The sequence below is a fragment of the Bos indicus x Bos taurus genome, chromosome 9 (genome assembly GCF_003369695.1).
Source record: "Bos indicus x Bos taurus breed Angus x Brahman F1 hybrid chromosome 9, Bos_hybrid_MaternalHap_v2.0, whole genome shotgun sequence".
Classification (NCBI taxonomy): domain Eukaryota; kingdom Metazoa; phylum Chordata; class Mammalia; order Artiodactyla; family Bovidae; genus Bos; species Bos indicus x Bos taurus.
This window is the reverse complement of record NC_040084.1, coordinates 84,175,980-84,195,765: the sequence shown is the minus strand read 5'-3', so window position 1 is coordinate 84,195,765 and position 19,786 is coordinate 84,175,980. Positions and strand designations below refer to the sequence as shown.

The 19,786-nt window shown below is 38.5% G+C and overlaps 1 long non-coding RNA gene across 1 annotated transcript; it reads left to right on the top strand.

Moving 5' to 3' along the window:
* Nucleotides 1–12,851: 12,851 nt before the first annotated feature.
* On the top strand, nucleotides 12,852–19,468 carry LOC113898517. The gene is made up of 3 exons (XR_003512672.1): nucleotides 12,852–13,446; nucleotides 13,683–13,742; nucleotides 18,131–19,468. It is a non-coding gene; the product is annotated as an uncharacterized LOC113898517 (long non-coding RNA).
* Nucleotides 19,469–19,786: the final 318 nt, after the last annotated feature.

Sequence of the window (19,786 nt, the reverse complement as noted above, 5' to 3'; positions counted from 1 at the left end):
ATCATTAATTTCTTTGGGATTTGGTTTCCCGGATTTGGAAGCCACTTGAATAGAGGCTGGCAAATGACCCTTTCAAACTGCTTAGTTAATGTTGTCATCATTTCTTTCTAACATTTTCATTTATGAGTTATATATTGACTACTTATTATGTATTATGTACAAGGAATTATGCCTTGGAATAATGGATTTTATGGATATTTTACTGGCCTTCAAGAGTTTCCAAAATATAAAGGAGATAAGACATGAATGTGTAAGCCCTGCATGGAAACATGCAGTTTCCATGGGGCAACTTCTGTGTGCTCCATACTGTGTATAAGGTTCAGAGAGAACAGGAGAGTGGAAAATACAAGAGAAATGTTTGGGTAGAGGCAATACAGAGAGTGAAAACACGGAGGTGGGAAAGGACAAAAAATGTTTAGGAATGGAGCAATTTAATGTGGTGGAGAGCGCCTGTTGCAAGAGTAGAGCGCTAGTTTGAAAGAAGTTGTGCCACCCCGTAGAGCATACAGAGTGCCTGCCTGATGCATGGGTCATTCTGTAAACAAAAAGAAGCTGTTGAAGGTCGCTCAGTCGTGTTTGACTTTTCTGCGACCCCATGGACCATAGCCCACCAGGCTCCTCTGTCCACTGGAGGGGGTTGCCATTTCCTTCTTCAGAGGATCTTCCTAACCCAGGGATGGAAGACATGGTCCCTCCATTGGCAGGCGAGTTATTTACAACACTGAACCACCAGGGAAGAGACCAGATAAGAAGCGATAAAAACAGTCTACCCTTGACCTAGGGATGGGCATCCTTCTCATGAATTTCCCTGATTAGGAAGACTGGCTGCATATATCTCCGCTGCTACAAGTGTCTTTCCCTCTGATGATGCACATCCTGGAACCCTCAGCTCTACCAGTCCTGTGCTTCATCCAGCCGCTTCCAATTGTGCTTAGGTGCTAATACTAGTAAGTTCATACTTTCTCCTACCTGGGGCTTTTGCTCTGGAACCTTCTTTACCTTCTGCCTAGAGAACTCAGTTGGGTAAAGTAGAAGCCTCAATATCTTTTCTCCTTTCTCTTAAAACCTTACACATAGCCTAGTTCTAAGTAGCCCCTTTTCCACTGTCCTCCCTGGTCCTCTGACCCTTATCAGATCTCTGGAGCTGAAGACACACAGCTGCAAGAGGAACACCTTGCTCCAAATCTTACCGAGACTGAGAGAAAGCAGGAGGAGGGAAAGAGAGCTGGTAATCCACTGACTTTTCTCCCAAAGGTTCCGCTGGCCAACCCTGAGCAAAGGTTTGCTGAGTATTGCTGCAGGCAGCTCTTTTAGGTCCCTGATGGAACTTTCGTATCTGTATTTCCTGAAGAGGTTAGAGTGAAAAAGGTCAAGGTAAATGAAGCAAAGAATACCCTGTAATAAAGAGCATGAGCTTTGGAATCAGACAAAATTGTCTGGATTCAGATGTTAGATTTATACTTCCTGGTGACAATTCTTTAGACCTCTATTTTCTCATCTGTAAAACGGGCAAAGCACAAGCCAGAGTTGTTTTGAAAACTCAGTGAAAGGATATAAGCAAAAACAAAACAAAAAAACCCCCTACTACCTAATAGGAGCTACTCTCTACTACTTCCTGCAGCAAGGCCCTCTTCCCCCATTTCTCATGATACTTGGTGCATTGTGGTTGGTTTGTTAGCAATTCAAACTCATGGCAGAAAAGAGCCTGTGATCAATTAGTTGGATAATTTCTTGAAATATTTTAATAGTAAAATAAAATATTTTATCCTTTATTTAAAATGCTTCAAGCATTTTACCCTTTTGATGTACTTTTGAATGCTTTGGAAATCAAAATATTACAGTAACCACCTACTATAACTCCTTTGCTGCCTGGTGACCAACCAATTTTTAGGAGCTGTCTCCTCTGGCCCGTCTTTTCTCTGATCTTGCTCCCACCCAGGTAAAGTCAATTAGATATTCTTTGACTCACGCCCACATCTGTATGAGATCACGTGCCCAGTATTCTTGCTGGAGAATCCCATAGACAGAGGAGCCTGATGGACTATGGACCAAAGCCTTGCAGAGTCGGACACAACTGAAGCAACTTAACTTGCATGCACACGTGCCTCATAATAGTGTAATCCCGTGTGTTATGTCTGTTAACCATTACCTCTCCTGCCTCAGACTAAGCAGTTGGTACTTCATAGCCCACCCATCCCCACTTGGTTTACAAGGTGTGCATGCATGCTAAGTGGCTTCAGTCATGTCTGACTCTGTGACCCTATGGACTGTGGCCCTCCAGTCTCCTCTGTACATGGGATTCTCCAGGCAAGAATACTGGAGTGGGTTGCCATGCCCTTCTCCAGGGGATCTTCCCAACCCAGGGATCAAACCCACATCTCTTAGCTCTCCTGCACTGGCAGGCAGGTTCTTTACCACTGACACCACCTGAGAATAGGAGGTGTCCAACCATTAGACTGATTTTATCCAGGAAGGGGCAGCTCTTACCACAATTGTATCTGTTAGACAGTAAATGCTTACTAGATTTGGGCAATATTAGTTCTTAAGCAGAGGGCATTTGCATCAGGCAAGGGAAATATTTAAAATTTACAAAATTTTATATAAGTAGTACAACAAAAACTTTAGGATTTTATGGATTCTTTCCTTTACACAATGTTTGAAAATCATTGTTTGCAAGCGTGGGGGGATGTTTTAAGGGAATCTTTTGCTTGTAGTATTGCCTATAGTATTTTCTGAAGTCATATGAGGACATGTTCTTCTTCCCTTTGTGGCAGACTCTGGATCTCATTCACTTTAAGCCACGGCACAGTGTCCAAGAGAACAGTGCTTTGCATATGCTTGCTGAACAAATGGACGCATGGGACAGGGCATATTCTCTATATCCAGCCAAAGGAACAAACTCTGAAAGTATTCAGAATAATCCTGCCTGTCTTGACTATTCATTTATTAAGCACTTTTTGTGTGTTTGTTTTGAATTTTTTGTTTGTTTAAAGAAGACTAGCATGGAAATAGCAAGTCTTTGTTCAGGCTGGTTTTCATAAAAATTCTTTTATTTCAATCGTGGTGTTAACAAATACACAATGTTAATTGCTGCTTTCTCTACTGTGGTTTGTTTACTGCTGTAAAATCACAACACATCAAATTCTTGTCTGCCTTAGTCTCTTGACAACATTCACTAGAGAAACACAGGGGATTAGAAGCTACCTCAGAGATATGTGTACATGAACTTTGGTTAATTGAGGAGAGAAAAATACATTAGTCAAATTTCATGTTGAGAGCAAAATAATAAAAACTATGGATATCATCAAATATATCTGATTTAATAAGCACTGATCATTTCTGAATCATCTAACTTCCTAGAATCAATTAAAATTTAGTGAATATGCAATGTGTATGTTAGTTGCTTCCCATTATAAATTTACTTGAACCTAACTGGTGGCTCAGTGGTAAAGAATCTGCCTGCCAATGCAGGAGATGCAAGTTCAATCCCTGGGTCAGGAAGATCCCATGGAGAAGGAAATGGCAACCTACTCCAGTATTCTTGCTTGGAAAATCCCATGAACAGAAGAGCCTGGTGGGCTACAGTTCATGGGGTTACAAAAGATTTGGACATGAACAAGTGCCTAAAAACAACACAACAACAAATTTCATGTTTAGAAATTGTGGGAAAGGGCTTCGTTTCTTTCCTAAAATAATTTTTATGCACAGATATTTGGGACTAAATTTAGGTCTTTTCATACCAATAGCATGGCATAAATGGAAGTAATATTTATCTTCTCGTATAGGTAAGATTTTACTAGTAAAATTCTACTCCATCTCAGGTTCTTTCTGAGCTTAGAAAGTGTAGTCTGCAGTAGCTTATATATTTTTAATCTTAGTATTTAGAAAATGTGATTAGGTTTGTGGCTGTTGTCCATTGACTCTACCCTCAGGTTCCTCTGGGCACTGTGCCTTTCTTTCCACTCCCAAAGAACCATACCAGACCACCGCAGGGTTTTTCCTGTTTTTTTCTGTCACTAAACTTTCTTCCATCCAGTCCAAATAGCTTTTATGAGATCAAGATTTCAAAATCTTTATTTGACTCTGCTACTCTCATGCTCAGAAACTTTCATTAATGTAACAACTGCTTATGGAATAAAATCCAAACTCTCACTTGGAGCTGAAGGTGCTCCATGGTTATGACATCACCGACGTTTTAAGTTTTTTAAAGACTTCCCAAGTGGCACAGTGGTAACGAATCTGCCTGCCAATGCAGAAGACTGGCTTTGATCCCTGGGTCGGGAAGATCTCCTCGGAGGAGGAAATGGCAACCCACTCCAGTATTCTTGCCTGGGAAATCCCATGGACAGAGGAGCCTAATGGGCTGTAGGGGTCTGTGGGATCACAAAGAGTTGGACATGACAGTGACTAAACAACAACACAACATGTTTTAAGTCTAGCCCCGAAAGTCTCTGAAATGAACCCAAGTGATATTGTACTGTTCGCTGCACATGTGCTTTCTTGCCTCATATCACTTTATATCATTCTCCCAAATTACGATGACCCTTTCTTTTCCTATTGAAATCCTTTAAGTTTGTTTAACTCTCAGGTGCTCTGTATTGCTATTGCTCATCATAATATCCAGAAAAAGTCTCTTCCCCACACATCACAAGGATTACATTTTTTTTGTTTCCTTCCTTTGGAGAGACTGCCTTATGTTGCCTGAAGTCTAATGTCTGAAAACATTATTTTATATGTTTGTTTACCTTTCTAGTTGTGTACAGCAAGAGAGAGAGCTGGTCCTGCATAAGTTGATGTGTGATGGCCAAATGTGGGGGTTCATATTCCCAAAATACAATTATTTTAATCAGAATTTTTTTTTTAACTTGAAGGAATTTTCATCTGGAAAATGTAATTCAAAAATCAATTTTTAATGTTTCATATGCAAACACTTTTTCATTTTTAAATGAACTATTCTTTTGAATAAATTATTTCTGTGTAATGTTTAGAAGTGATGACTTGATCCATTGATAGAATTGGTGCATATTAAATTTTACTGGTCATAGCCTCTGCAATCTACCATACTAATTAGCTCTGGCAAAGTTTACCAGTGACATAATTATGGGCAAAGACAATATTATCATTCAGCCCTCATCTTATTTAATTTTGAAATTGCTTTTTCCCTTCCCTCACGAATCATGACTCTCTCCTGGTAGTCCTCTGTCCTATCTGAAAACTCCTCTTTTCCTAATTTCTCTTCTTCTAGTGATGGATTAAGTGTTTGTATTCTCCAGGGCTCTGCTTTTCCTCCAGTGAGCCTTTGTGGGCAAGCTCATTTCTCTCTGAGTTTCAAGAGTCACCTATGCCAATGACTATCAAATCTGTCCAAAAAATCTTTTTATCCATCTTAGGTCTCTCCCTCCTGAGCTTAAAAGTATGTGACTCAAATATCTGCCTTGGAGACATGTTTCACATACTTCACAACATGTCCAGAACTGACCTCATTGTCTTCCACAAACCTACCTTCCTCCTGCATTCCTCATTTTAGAAGTTCACGAAGCTGTTCAAGCCAAAAAGCCAAGAGTCAACCTAGACTTGTGTCTTTCTTCTGATTTTGATATTTAATCATTCCTAAGTCTTGTAAATTGTATCTACTTAAATTCCTACTTTTCTAGTCTTGATTCAGGCCCTTCTCATCTCTCACCTTGACTATGGCTATGGTCTCCTAATGTATTTGTCCATAGTTTCACACTCTCTTATGATACCCTTCACACTGTGGTTATTGTAAATATGTAAGGAAATTTCAATGATACATTATACTTACCTGCTCAAAAAAATATCAGTTTTCCCATCATGGACAAAATCCAAATTCCTGAGTATAGCATTGAAAACTATCTACATTCTGTTTTCATCTACATCAACTCTGACTCTCTTCCTACTCTGGGAAGAAACCAAGATAATCACCATATGAAGCAGAGTGCTTCATCTCCCCATTCATTTGATACTCTCTGTCTGAAATTTTCTCAGCATTACTTTAATTCTCTTTTTACCTACTCCCACCCCCAAGATACATGCATAGTGCTGGACAAAGGAGGTACATCAGGTGAAAAATAAGTGAGTAAATAGTAGAGAACAGAATTACCATGGACACTTAGAGTAGCACTGAAAACTAAAACTTTTATGTTTCCTTACATATGAACATAAATATCGAAACATTCTTAAATTCTGTTAGAATTTTCATAGTATTTCCATGTACATGGTTCCAATATGGCCCCCCAAAAATTGACAGTTCAAATAAGCTTAGAAAGGATATTTTTACCTATAATAAAATATTATTCTGTTTTGTTTAATTGGTTTTAGATCAGAAAAAGCGAAAGGATGAGAATCTTTTATCATATACTGCTCCCTACAATATATACATATGTTATTTACTGCTGCTGCTGCTGCTAAGTCACTTCAGTCGTGTCCTACTCTGTGAGAACCCATAGATGGCAGCCCACCAGGCTCCCCCGTCCCTGGGATTCTCCAGGCAAGAACACTGGAGTGCGTTTCCATTTCCTTCTCCAATGCATGAAAGTGAAAAGTGAAAGTCAAGTCGCTCAGTCGTATCCGACTCTTAGCGACCCCATGGACTGCAGCCCACCAGGCTCCTCCACCCATGGGATTTTCCAGGCAAGAGTACTGGAGTGGGGTGCCATTGCCTTCTCTGTGATATTTACTATATATATGCAAATTACCATTAATAATAAACACTTTGCCATCACTGACTTATTTACAGTTCTTAGCATCATTCTGGAGCATTTGTTTACCATTATTTTGAAATAAAAGTAATGCAGAATCTGCACTGATAGAAGGAGTACTTGGTTACAGTAACCAAATGGGTATTATATAACTATCTTAAACACTTTGGCAGTGAATTTGTTCATAGGAAATGAAAGAACATGTGAAATAGAATACCTTTCTCTTCCCCATCTTTCTCTTCATTTATTTATAGATATAGTTTTCACTTTCTCAGAAATGCTTTTAGAATAAATACCCAGCACTTTTTGACATTAAGTTTAAGACTTTCATTACAGAATCTGTAACATATGTTGGAAGGAAAAGCTTGTTTAAATAACAACACATATATGTGTGTGTATTTTAATATTTTAATTAAAGGCTTTCCTCATATTGATCCACAGATTAAGCATAAAGGAAAATCTAAAAGGGGAAAATACAGAGATGCATAGGGGACATATAATATCAAGGAATATTAGTATTCATGATCATAAAGCAGGTGAATGGAAACTAACTGCAAAAAGACAGATCAACTGTCTAATCAACTGCTTAGTCAGTGCTTGCTAGCAACATATTGGCTATTCTAAGATCAAATGTGAAAGGAAATGTACTCTCATGGGTGGGTTTGAGCCATCTGGACGATCACTGATGTGCCCTCAGCACACTGGTAAATTATGATTAAAGCTGGTTCTATAAATAGAGAGGGACACAGAGAATAAGGGTGAGTGAGAAAAGAGAAACAGGAAAACACTCACCTCCTGTTAGTTATATAACAAAGATATTTGACTGAGCATTTGGTTCCAGTCTGCAGTTGTGTAAAGGAAAGGAAAAGAAATTAAGAGATTCTGGCATGTAGATCATTCCATCATATTAGCTGAACTATAAATTTAATATGAAATGATTGTTGCTAAGCTATGACACTCACTGTGGGCTGCAGGAAGGAATTGGTAAAACTGTGAGGGATTTTCAGGGCAAAGACAACTTGGACAGGAGGAGGAGAAAGAGAAGAGTGTCAGCCCTCTTCTGTGTAAATTGTGTTGAATTTTCAAACACACACACAATAACAGCAGGAACATTTCTAAAATGAACAAAAAGACACATTCTTATGATAGACTGGCTTACTCCTTGATGAGCCATGAAATTCTATATTAAAAATGAATAAAAGTCAAGATACTAAATTAGATTCTTTGCAGCAGAGTTTTGTTTCTCAGACAGGCCTTCCTTTTACCAATTACCAGATTCCTCCAGGTGGGATAATATTTTTCAAAACACTTATTTCAAGAAAAAGAAAATATAAAATACAAAACTCAGGCCGTAACCTTGATAAGAGGCACCTTAACAAGAACATGTCTCCAACCATGCATGACCCTCTCCTTGTTTTACCTTTCAAACCAGACTCACTATTCAGATTTCTCTGTGGGACATAACCTCTAGCACAAAAAAATACCTGTAATACTCACTTGTTAATCAGCCACCCAGTACAACTGCATCACAATTATGGTGGTGGCAAATTCTGCTTTTGGGAGGAGATCAGAAAAGCAAAATAAACAGACCACAAAACTAGAATAGATACAATCTTTGAGCCATATGGACATTCATAACTATGGTTAGTAAAAAGAATAAGGACTATTATAATTTGGTAGTAATAGAAGTTGTTGTTGTTTATTTGCTCAGTCATGTCTGACTTTTTGCAACCCCAATGGACTGCAGCATGCCAGGCTTCCCTGTCCTTCACCATCTCCAAGAGCTTGCTCTATCTCATGTCCATTGAATCAGTGATGCCATCCAACCATCTCATCCTCTGTCTCCCCCTTGTCCTCCTGCCCTCAATCTTCCCCAGCATCAGGGTCTTTTCTGATGAATCAGTTCTTTGCATCAGGTGGCCAAAGTATTGGAGTTTCAGCTTCAATATCAGTCCTTCCAATGAACACTCAGAACTGATTTCCTTTATGATGGACTGGTTGGGTCTCCTTGCAGTCCAAGGGACTCTCAAGAGTCTTCTCCAACACCACAGTCAAAAGCATCAATTCTTCAGTGCTCAGCTTTCTTTATAGTCCAACTCTCACATCCATACATGACCACTGGAAAAACCATAGCCTTGACTAGACAGACCTTTGTTGGCAAAGTAATATCTCTGCTTTTTAATGTGCTGTCTAGGTTGGTCATAACTTTTCTTCCAAGGAGCAAGCGTCTTTTAATTTCATGGCTGCAGTCTCCATCTGCAGTGATTTTGGAGCTCAAGAAAATAGTCTGTTCCTGTTTCCATTGTTTCCCCATCTATTTGCCATAGATGAGACTAGACGGAAGTAATTCTCATTAATTGAGTCTACATAGTAAGCAACTGAACCTCATGCTTTGCATACACTCTATTCTTTGACATAGGTAGGTATTGTCATGTGGGATTTATGGATGAAGTAACAGGTTCAGAGAAGCAACATGGCTAAGGACTCTTGGCCAATAAATTCTGTGACTGGAATTCAAATTTAACCAATTCCAGTCTTGAATTTTTGCCTTTATATAACATTACTTCCTCTTTGAATCTTGTAGATTGCTTACAATGAGAAAGTAGATTATGTTAAATAAACCTAATTATGTTTATAAATAAAGTAAAAAATAAAATTTTAAGGTCTAATTGCAAAGCTAATGCTTTATGTTAATATTTCATTTTACTGTTCCTGAAGCATTTTCACAAAACTAATATTTTATATTAATATATCATTTAACAGTGTCTGCAGCATTTTCACTGACCCTAGATTATTTGATCTTTGTAATATCCCAATGATATGGGCAAAGCCATTATTACTACAGGTGAAGAAGCTATAATTCAGAGAGATGAGTGAACTTGCAAACTGAGAGTTTGATGCAGGTCTTAAGGCTGCCATTCCCTTATGTATCCCCATTCTTCTGGGGTCCTGGGTAGTATATAGTGCAGGCTACTGATATCGATTCCCTCATGGATGAGTTTTACTATGAATTCCCTAAGTAGCACCACTAAGTAGGTGGTGTCTAGAGGGTCCATTTCATTATGCTTCCATTAGAGTTTAAACAACCCAATATTACTCAAATTTCAACCTATATAGCAAGATAAATGATAGTGATTTAAATTATTACTAATCAGTTCAGTTCAGTTGCTCAGTTGTATCCGACTCTTTGCAACCCCATGAACTGCAGCACGCCAGGCCTCCCTGTCCATCACCAACTCCCGGAGTTCACTCAGACTCACATCCATTGAGTCAGTGATGCCACCCAGCCATCTCATCCTCTGTCGTCCCCTTCTCCTCTTGCCCCCAATCCCTCCCAGCATCAGAGTCTTTTCCAATGAGTCAACTCTTCACATGAGGTGGCCAAAGTACAGCTTTAGCATCATTCCTTCCAAAGAAATCCCAGGGCTGATTTCCTTCAGAATGGACTGGTTGGATCTCCTTGCAGTCCAAGGGACTCTCAAGAGTCTTCTCCAACACCACAGTTCAAAAGCATCAATTCTTCTGTGCTAAGCTTTCTTCACAGTCCAACTCTCACATCCATACATGACCACAGGAAAAACCATAGCCTTGACTAGACGGACCTTTGTTGGCAAAGTAATGTCTCTGCTTTTCAATATGCTATCTTATTACTAATTGCTGACATCTGGAAAGTGTCACCTGAAAAGCATGAATGCTTTATCTCCAATAAACGCAGAGTCACTTGAGAGTGAACCAACAACTACTCTAATAATTTCAAGCATCTTCAGAATTAGTTAGTGCATCCTTGTTATGAAAGAGATTTCTCCAACATAACCTTATTAATTATCTCAACAATGGGGTAAATTCTACTTGAGCTGGTAAAAACCCACCACTTGGCTTATTGTAGACACTCAGTAGTAAATAGATGAATAAATTAATGAATATACAATAATAGTAGCCAGATCCATTGATATCACTTGCTATACCATTTTTAGGGGTTTTGACATTTATGGACTGATTTCCTCTAATTTTGATCTAATCTGAAGTCAGTACATTAATGGTGCTATTAGTAAAAGTGTACATGTGGAATATGTCAGCGAAGTAAATGAGAGGTATAAACATTCATATTTATGAGAATATTGTTTACATGTAAAATTGTGTGTTGCACAAATGAACTACCATAATACTGCTGTTGTCTTAGTCCCTGTGTCATGTCTGACTCTTTTGTGACCCCATGGACTGTATCCCGCCAGGCTCCTCTAACCGTGGGATTTTCCAGGCAGGAATACTGAAGTGGGTTGTCATTTCCTTCTCCAGGAGATCTTCCCAACCCAGGAATTGGACCCATGTCTCTGGAACTGCTGGCAGATTCTATACCACAGAGTCATCTGGGAAGCCCACCAAAATGTAACAATTCAAAAAACTTGAGGATGTATTCACCTAGAAATTCCTTTACTTGAAGATAGTGAAGAAGCATAAAAACATTTACTTGTGTGAACATTTACTAAGTGATGTCGCAATATATTTTTTTCCTAACCCAACATTTCTAAGAATTAAGAATACATTCTCCCAATAACATTTACAAATAGAAGTGAAGTGGACTGGGGAGAGGATAGGCATCAGAAATGTGCTCAAACAGGTTGTACCAGTGATTCTGATGTGCTCATCTTCCCTGACTTCTCTCACTGAGAATTAGTTGTCAATATCTCACTGTACTTAAAATTATAGATGTATTAATGGGAAATTTTGCCTCATTAAGTTCTGGCCTGGGATGATCCATTACAATTTTATAACAATGATGTTAGTAATTATCATACATTTTGAAATATTTGCATACATGCATTATATGTGCTGATATTCCACTTGTATCTTTGCTGTTCAGTCACTAAGTCTCATCTGACTCTTTGCAACCCCATGGACTGCAGCACCCCAGGCTTCCCAGTCCTTCATTATCTCCCATAGTTTCCTCAAACTCATGTCCATTTTAATTTCCAACTAATAAACTTGTATTAGTTGGAAATTAAAACCCACGTGGAAATGAATCCCAGTCATTTCATTTACAACTGTATAATCTTGGGGAAGTAACGGAACCTCCCTGATTCTCAGTTTCTAGTATACTTCCATAGCCTACATGCTTCTTGAGAATATTCAATTAGAAAACAGGTTGAAATTTCTGGTATGATAACTGACATACAGTACTTGCTCAATAAAAAACTTGTATTAGTTGGAAATTAAAACCCACGTGGAAATGAATCCCAGTCATTTCATTTACAACTGTATAATCTTGGGGAAGTAACTGAACCTCCCTGATTCTCAGTTTCTAGTATACTTCCAGAGCCTACATGCTTCTTGAGAATATTCAATTAGAAAACAGGTTGAAATTTCTGGTATGATAACTGACATACAGTACTTGCTCAATAAAATGCTCAATAAATACTTTCTCTTTCTCACATCTTGGTCAGTTCTCCAGAGTTAATTTTAGTAACACTTACCTAGTAGGCTGTTTCAGTTGTTATATTTCTACATATTTTAAAAACTGGACATGGAGTGGGGGTTTATGAATGGAGCTAGGCCACAGCTCCAATACTCTAATGGTAACAAGAGCTTCACTGGACTTGGGCACAGAAGGTCTCAAGGTAGCCATTGTCAAGAGCAAGATCAGAGAAGTCAGTGCTCCCAGGCCAAAGCTAGGTCTACCCTGTCTACTCTTATTGCCATCTTTTCCATATTTTCCTAATCTTTGCCTTTATTATTGTTTCTCTTCTCAAATACTCTGTCTGAAAACAAGCACAATTTCAGTCCAAGACGTTTTTTTTCCCTTGGTTATGTTTTTGAATTATGAAACACATGCTGTTTTGACCATTTCTATGTTAATCAGTTGTTGCTGTTCAACCGCTTGGGATATGAGAACACACTTGTGAAGAAGTGAATTTACTTTTCCTTTAGTGGAGAAGAATAAGGAACTTAATTCCTTTGCTAACCCAGAAGAAGGAAACACACGTCAGGATCAACTTTTCAGAATTTTGTTCTATATCCTTGCTCTGAGTCAAGCATTACTTTTATTTTATTTTATATTTATTAAAAAAATTTTTTTTTTCTAATTTTATTTTATTTTTAAACTTTACATAATTGTATTAGTTTTGCCAAATCCTTGCTCTGAGTCAAGCATTACTTTTAAAATGGAACTCATTTCTTGGTGCTTCCCTGGAACCCATGCCTACTCCTCAATCTTCAAACAACAGGTCATTGGAAAATTGCTCCTATTGTGTCATCTTGGATTTCTCTTTAACCTCAGAATGCAGCTTTTGTGCTTGTTTATCCAATTTTCTATTTCTTCTTTTCCCTACGCCAAAAGAAGTGGCATGGTCTGATAGATGTCCAGTTTAAGGCACAAGTATAGAAAAAATGGATTCAAGTTCAGTTGGTTGTTGGGATAGGGAGGTGTTACTGATGTGCTCATTTTTTTTTTTTCATCTGTATAGTGGAGATAGTAATTTTAATATAATTTCCCCCTTTAATGTTCCAGATACTCCTTGTGGATGGTGCTTAGAACACTCCAGGTCCATGGTGATTGGCTTTCAGATACCTCCCATTGCCACTTAGTGACAGCCCTAGGGACTTGGAAGGATTGCAGTGGCTATTTCCTCCTGGCTCTTCATCCAATGAGATCTCTGGGGCTAATCTGACAACCATCCTTATCAACAATGCAGGTTTATGGCATACTATTGGCTGTGGAGCACTTCAAAAGGTAAAGTAGGCATTTAGTTGTTTGGATGATATTAAGATTTGGTATTCTGGAGGACAGAGGAAAAAATAAAAATTTTCATTGCTAGTATTTTTATTATAGAGTGGTGATAACTATTTCAAGATTGTTCTAGGTGCCCAACTGATTAAGGAAACAACCAGTTATAACCTGTTAATAAAAACTCAAACCCATTAGAGCCAACTTTTAATTCTCTGATCTTAAAATGATCTCTTTCTTAGGACTTTGGTTTGAATCGTACTCCCTTGTGATGAGAAAAATCCTCATCTTCATTTTGCTTTGTAAGTATTTTCTACCCTTTCCTGTGCCTATCACCATATCACTTTTAAAATCAGCTTAGCAGAGCAACCGACCGTGACCTTTCCAATTGAAACCAAACATCTTCCTTTTCATCAACAGGAGGTTTCGCTTTCAGCATGAAATTACCCAAGGTGATTTATTTACCAGTTTTAACATCTTAAAATAGACTCACCCCAACCCACCTAACTGACAAGTTCCTGGATAATAAAGAAAAAGCTCATTTCAGAATAGAAACAACAACTGCAAATCTGAGCTGAATTTGTTTGCAGAATTTCAATTGGTTCACATCAGTTCCCTCACTTTACAACAAATTCCAAGTCCATGGTCAGAAAATAGGTGAGTCTCAGTCATCTAGAAGAGAACCTTAATAAAACAGGAGCCCACAGCCTGGCATTCCACTCAGCAGTGCAGTGAAAACACAGGCAATAAGCTGGATTTGGAATTGTCTTTCTGGGAATATCTGTATGTTGCAGAAGGCTCCTTCTTTCTGCAGTATCTTCTGCGCTTTCCTGTGAGACAGCAGTAGAAAAGCAGGCCTCACTCTGCTCCTGTTCTTTAATCACTTGTGCAGCAACACAGGACAATATTATTGTATCATCCAGCCAGCTGACAAGAAGAGATTAAACATTATTTCAACAGCCATACATTAAAGCTCCAAATTAGTCCACGGAACTAGGGTGACTTCCAATGAACCTTTGCTGTATGACTCAGAAGCGAGATGCAGCCAGGTTAGGGCCAAGATGGATTTTGAGAAAAGGCAAATTTGGACTTTCTGCCTCACTGACTTCAGTAGAGGCTGCTGACCCAGAGCTATTCCACACAAAGAGAGAAATTAGCAGGAGAGTCTCTGAAAGCAAGGTTACTAAAAGGGCTCAAAGAAAATTTATATTCAAGGAAAAGAATGATGGCTCATCATGTTTTAAAATCCTAACGGTCACCACAGGTCTCCCCTGAATACCACGTCTCTGCTGAGCATTTATTGTGTGCCAGAGTTGGAAACCCAAGGCAGAAGGGCAGCCTGGAAGTTTCTTTTGTCCTTTGTTCTTCCACATGGCAGATCCAGTTTCTGTACATTCAGTTCAAGTCTGCCAATTTGCATTAGCACATCATCCGCCTGGTTACCAAGAAAATGTGCCTGAGGAAAAAAAATCAGAGCGTGTTCATGGTCATTAGGCTGGGAGCAGGAGCATGAATCAGCAGTTTTGAACTGCACAGCTGGGGAAGGAACAGGCCTGGGAGCTAGAAGAGCTTGTGGGTAGACTCGCCACTGCCTGGCAAGCTCTGCCAAGTCCACTGTGCCCTGGCTACAGAAGGGGCTGGGGAGATGCAGGACACAAGCTCCTCATTTCCATGCAGCTGCGTCTTCCTAGTCCTGGGTGGCTCAGATGGTATAAAGAATCCACCTATGATACAGTAGACTCAGGTTTGATCCCTGGGTTGGGAAGATCTCCTGGAGAAGGAAATTGCAACCCACTCCAGTATTATTGCCTGCAGAATCCCATGGGCAGAGGAGCCTGGCAATACAGTCCATGGAGTCACAGAGAGTTGGACATGACTGAATGACTAAGCACAGTCCTTTAACAAGGACCAGCTGTAAGACCAAGACACACATTTGACAGTATTCATTATATATGGATCTTTTACTTTTAAAAGAAACCAAAAAAAGTGTGAAAATTAATTTATCCTGATTTGCTTGTACATTTGGTATTATTGATATATGAAAGCAATACTAGTAGTGTTACAAATGCACGAGATGCAAACATGATTTTAAACTCTGGTAGTGCTGGCAGTAACATAAATAATGGACAGTCTGCTTTTTTCTCTCCTAAAACAACCTGTAAGTCTTCATTTCTTAGATGGAGACATGAGGGCAAGGCAAGTGGCTTTTAGATCTAAAATGAGGAAAGTCGCTTGAATGTAAACCAGGTCTTGAATCCAGATCTCTGGATTTTTTAGAGCTTTTTTGCTGTACCACAACTAACAAGGCTATCAGTCAAAAACTCTCTCTACCCTTGCCAGCACTTTGGGCTAAGGCCTTGAGCCAAAGCATTGCATTTCATGGGGAGTCTGTGATCAGGGGAAAATGATCAGTTGACTGATCAATCATGAACTCCTTGGAGAACTTCATCGCACAGACTGCTTTCTAAGGAGTCAGAAAGTTGAGAGCGGTTGCTTCCAGGACTGGCATCTAAAGGAGAGGTGAGGACTAGAGCAGAAATGGGATGATGTTTAGGAGGTGACTCATGGGCAGCATGTGGATGCAGAATACTCACAGGAGGGATGGTAAAGGGAGCGGGGGTGAGCAACGCTTAGGCCAAACCCCACTCTCTTTGAGGTTCTGCCCAGGCGATCCTTCACTCCCTGGTTTGTTTGCGGTACCATCTATCTGTGCCTCACCCAGGTGATTCTTTAATGCTCACAACTCCATGCTGATGGGATTATTTTGATGGCTCTATATGCAAAGAATGTTTCTATTAATGATATACTGGTGATTTTTCAAATGCTTTGAGTATAAATTTCTTTCTGCATTGGGTCCCTTAGAGCAGTGAGAGATTTTATTTATTTACAAGTCAAGTGACCACATTATGAGTCTCTTCTCAGGATGAGCACAAGCCATTAATGTGCACCACTAGCAAAATATATATTGAAAACTGCCCTCAATATATTTATTTTTTATTTTAAAATTTAGCATTTTTGTATACTTCAACAGAATTATCAGACTATCCTCTCATGATAGAACAGCTCTGTTTGGAAGCCAGACTTCATATGGATAAAGAAAGAGATAAAATATTGTGAAGATAAATCACATGCACTTTTATGTTGGCTCTAGCAGCAAAACGACTTTATAAAATGTAGTTATAAATAACTGAAAATTTTCTTGAAGATGTCAAAGTATAAATAAAAGTCATCTAGAGGGGAAAAAATTGCTGAGTTGTGTGCGTTAATTGATTCGTAAACTAGAAGTTAAAACAAATATTTATTTAGATGCTTATTTGTTTATAAAATGTTTTGTCAGAAATAATTTAATAGGAATGGTAGCTGCTTTTACTCAAATCCAATTTAAAATTTAAAGTCTGGGGTACCACAATGTAGGATTTGTCACTGTAAAGACTTGGGGGCCAGTCATTGTAGCACCATTTAATCAAAATTTACTCCTAAGCACATATGTATACTTGGCCAGTTCTGCTGGATGGGGCAAAAATGTGAAGTCAGACTGTGCTGTTACTGTTTCTCATCCATTAGAACTCCTCTCTCAGAGCACTCCAGCTAAGAAGGTACAGACATATCTATCAGTTTTGAAGGAGGTCTAAATGTATCCTAAGCTAAAGCAAGGACTACTTGAATATGAAGTCATGTGACTCGAGCAATGACTTGAGCAATAAGTAGGTTTCTACTTGGGAATATTTGGTGTCCTTATCTATAGAGCAGAAATATTAACAATATCAACCTCATAGGGTAAGAGTAAGGGTAGAATGTCATCATGGGTGTGAAAGCCCTTTATATGAAGAATGTAGAATACTGTGCAAATGTCGGCTATCTTTACTAACTAGAGGATAAAGAGCTTATCGTGATGCTGGTGGACTGCTGTCCTCTGATGGAAGTACCATAGTTGTACAAACATGAGAGATTTCCCAACCCAAAAGTGGGTCTAAACATATTCAGTGGATGTGCATGATCTTCACATACCTATCTGTGGAAATATAGGAAAATTAATTTGTTTATGGAGTGGTAAATGAAAATAATAAATACCTGGGTACTGTTCACTATCTTCCACAAATTGGCTGTGTAATCTTATGTAGGTCACTTAACCTAATTTAGAGGCCTTGTTTTTCTTATTTATAAAATATAAGATTTGAATTAGAGTACAGAACATTTTTTAAAACCATGAAACTGAAGGAATTATGAAGAGTTGACCTACAGATCAGAAGATAGCTCATTGAATATAGTTTAGAGCCTTGATAATAGTCAGGAGAAAACAGCTCAATCTGCTTTAATTTCTCAAAAAAAATCATGGTTTCGAAAAAAGGAATATGACTCCTCAAGAAGAGATAAAAAAGTAGAAGATGGACACTGCAGTCTGCAATGCAGTCCGTAGAGAGGACATACAATTTACCTAAGGAGGCTATGTTTTATTCAAATGGTCCCTTTTAGAATCAAAAACACTTATGCTTGAGAAGACAAGGGGGACAAAGTGATTTAGAATTTATCTTCGAGAAAGAGCTTAGTGCTTGAAATGGAAATGGAATGGAATGGAATGCCCAGTTGGATAGAATTTAAATGTTAAAAAATAAAGTGTGACTTAATGTCAAGAATGATACAGGCCACATTCCTCCTAATTCTGTTGACTGAATTCAGCTTCTCCCCTTAGACGTCTCCTGGCTCTCGGCTGTAGGTGAACATGTGGGAAGACTCAGGCTGGAAGGAGCCTATCAACCTACAGGGACATGGAGATGTGGGAAGAGCAGTGATGACCCATCTGGTTATGAGACACTTGGAGACGAAGAATTAGAGACAAAGATGTCAGGTTGAAAGGATCCCTGGGGGTATTCACCATGGGCAGCAGAAGTGGTTGTCCACATGGGACTAGACACCCATCTTCATCTTCATTCTCTGGATAATTGGGAAAATATAATATATTATTCTGTGCTGGTCAAATTTTTGTTTTTGGTTTCTCAGTGGAGGGAGGAATAATAAAAGGTAGGAAAGAAAAAGTTGTAAATCATTTAGGAAGAAGGCAGAGGCTCTAGAAATAGTCTTTGTGGAAAGAATATCATATGATATGTTTACAAGAAGGTAAATTTTGTTGCAAGGGAAATGAGGAACAAATCAATATAAGGTAAAGGAGGTGCCAAATCATAGGAAAGAGGAGAGACAGAAACATTTTTTTGAACTTGTCAAAACAACTCATTATTTCACTCTCTGTGCCAAGGTCTTAAGAGTCTCTACATTTATTTCTGTTTGCTCCTCAGACCACTGTAACTATTTAGTTTCAGCATTCATTTCCCCCTACAGACAGATATTGCTTTATTTCTAAAATACTTATCATCCATACTGTGAAGATTATAATTGGACATACTTTCCTATAAGTAACTGTCTTTGATTTTTCCAACCATGGTTAAAATATTTATTTTTTTCTAACATTGACTTTGAGATTTTCTCCAAATTCTTGGAGACATCACGTGCATAGACAGGGTATGGCACATTTCACAGCAAATGCATTTGCTGCCAGAATGATCAAGAGTTAAAAGAGAAATCACACACAAAGGCTGACATAGGAACAAATGTCCAACTTGCTTTACTTGAGAAGTACACTGCTATAAGTGGATGATATTCTTCTATACAAGTGTAAATGGGGAAGGTACTTCATCATCATGCAGCCTCCTGTTCTAGCAAGTCTGCCTCCAAAGATAGCTCCAAACGCACATAAAGGACTCAGGCTCTGTAAGTCAGAGAGAATGTCAGGAAAAAGAGAGATCAGTCGATATCTCAGATAGTTGGTGCCAAGAGGATGGAAGTAAAAATTGAGAGGAACAATCTATAGCCAGAAGTGGATTTAGAGGAACATTAGTAAGGAAGTAAACACTGAAAATTCAAAGTGTAAATGCCCAAGAGGGAGCCATCTTGACAGAAATGGTGTCATAAAGGGTAAGTGAGAAAGGTCATTTCTTTACATTTTATACTGGCATTATTGCATTTTCTTTGCAGATTGTTCTTTTCAAATTTTTTTCTCTTTCTTTTTAAATTTTTTTTAAATTATAAAAGTATGATAACACATTTTCAGGAGACTTGGAAAATACAGAACAAAGTTACATATAGTTCCACTCTATGTTAAAATTATTTTTTAAATAGATAAATTAATATTTTTAGTTGGAGTTCCAATATCAAACTCTCAAAAATTAGCAGAATGAATATACAGAGAAGTAGAAGGATGTAGTAGACTTCAAAAGCACCATGAACCAATTCAACATAATTAAGATTTATCCAATTTTCACACAACAGTAGAATACAAATTTTATTCAAAATC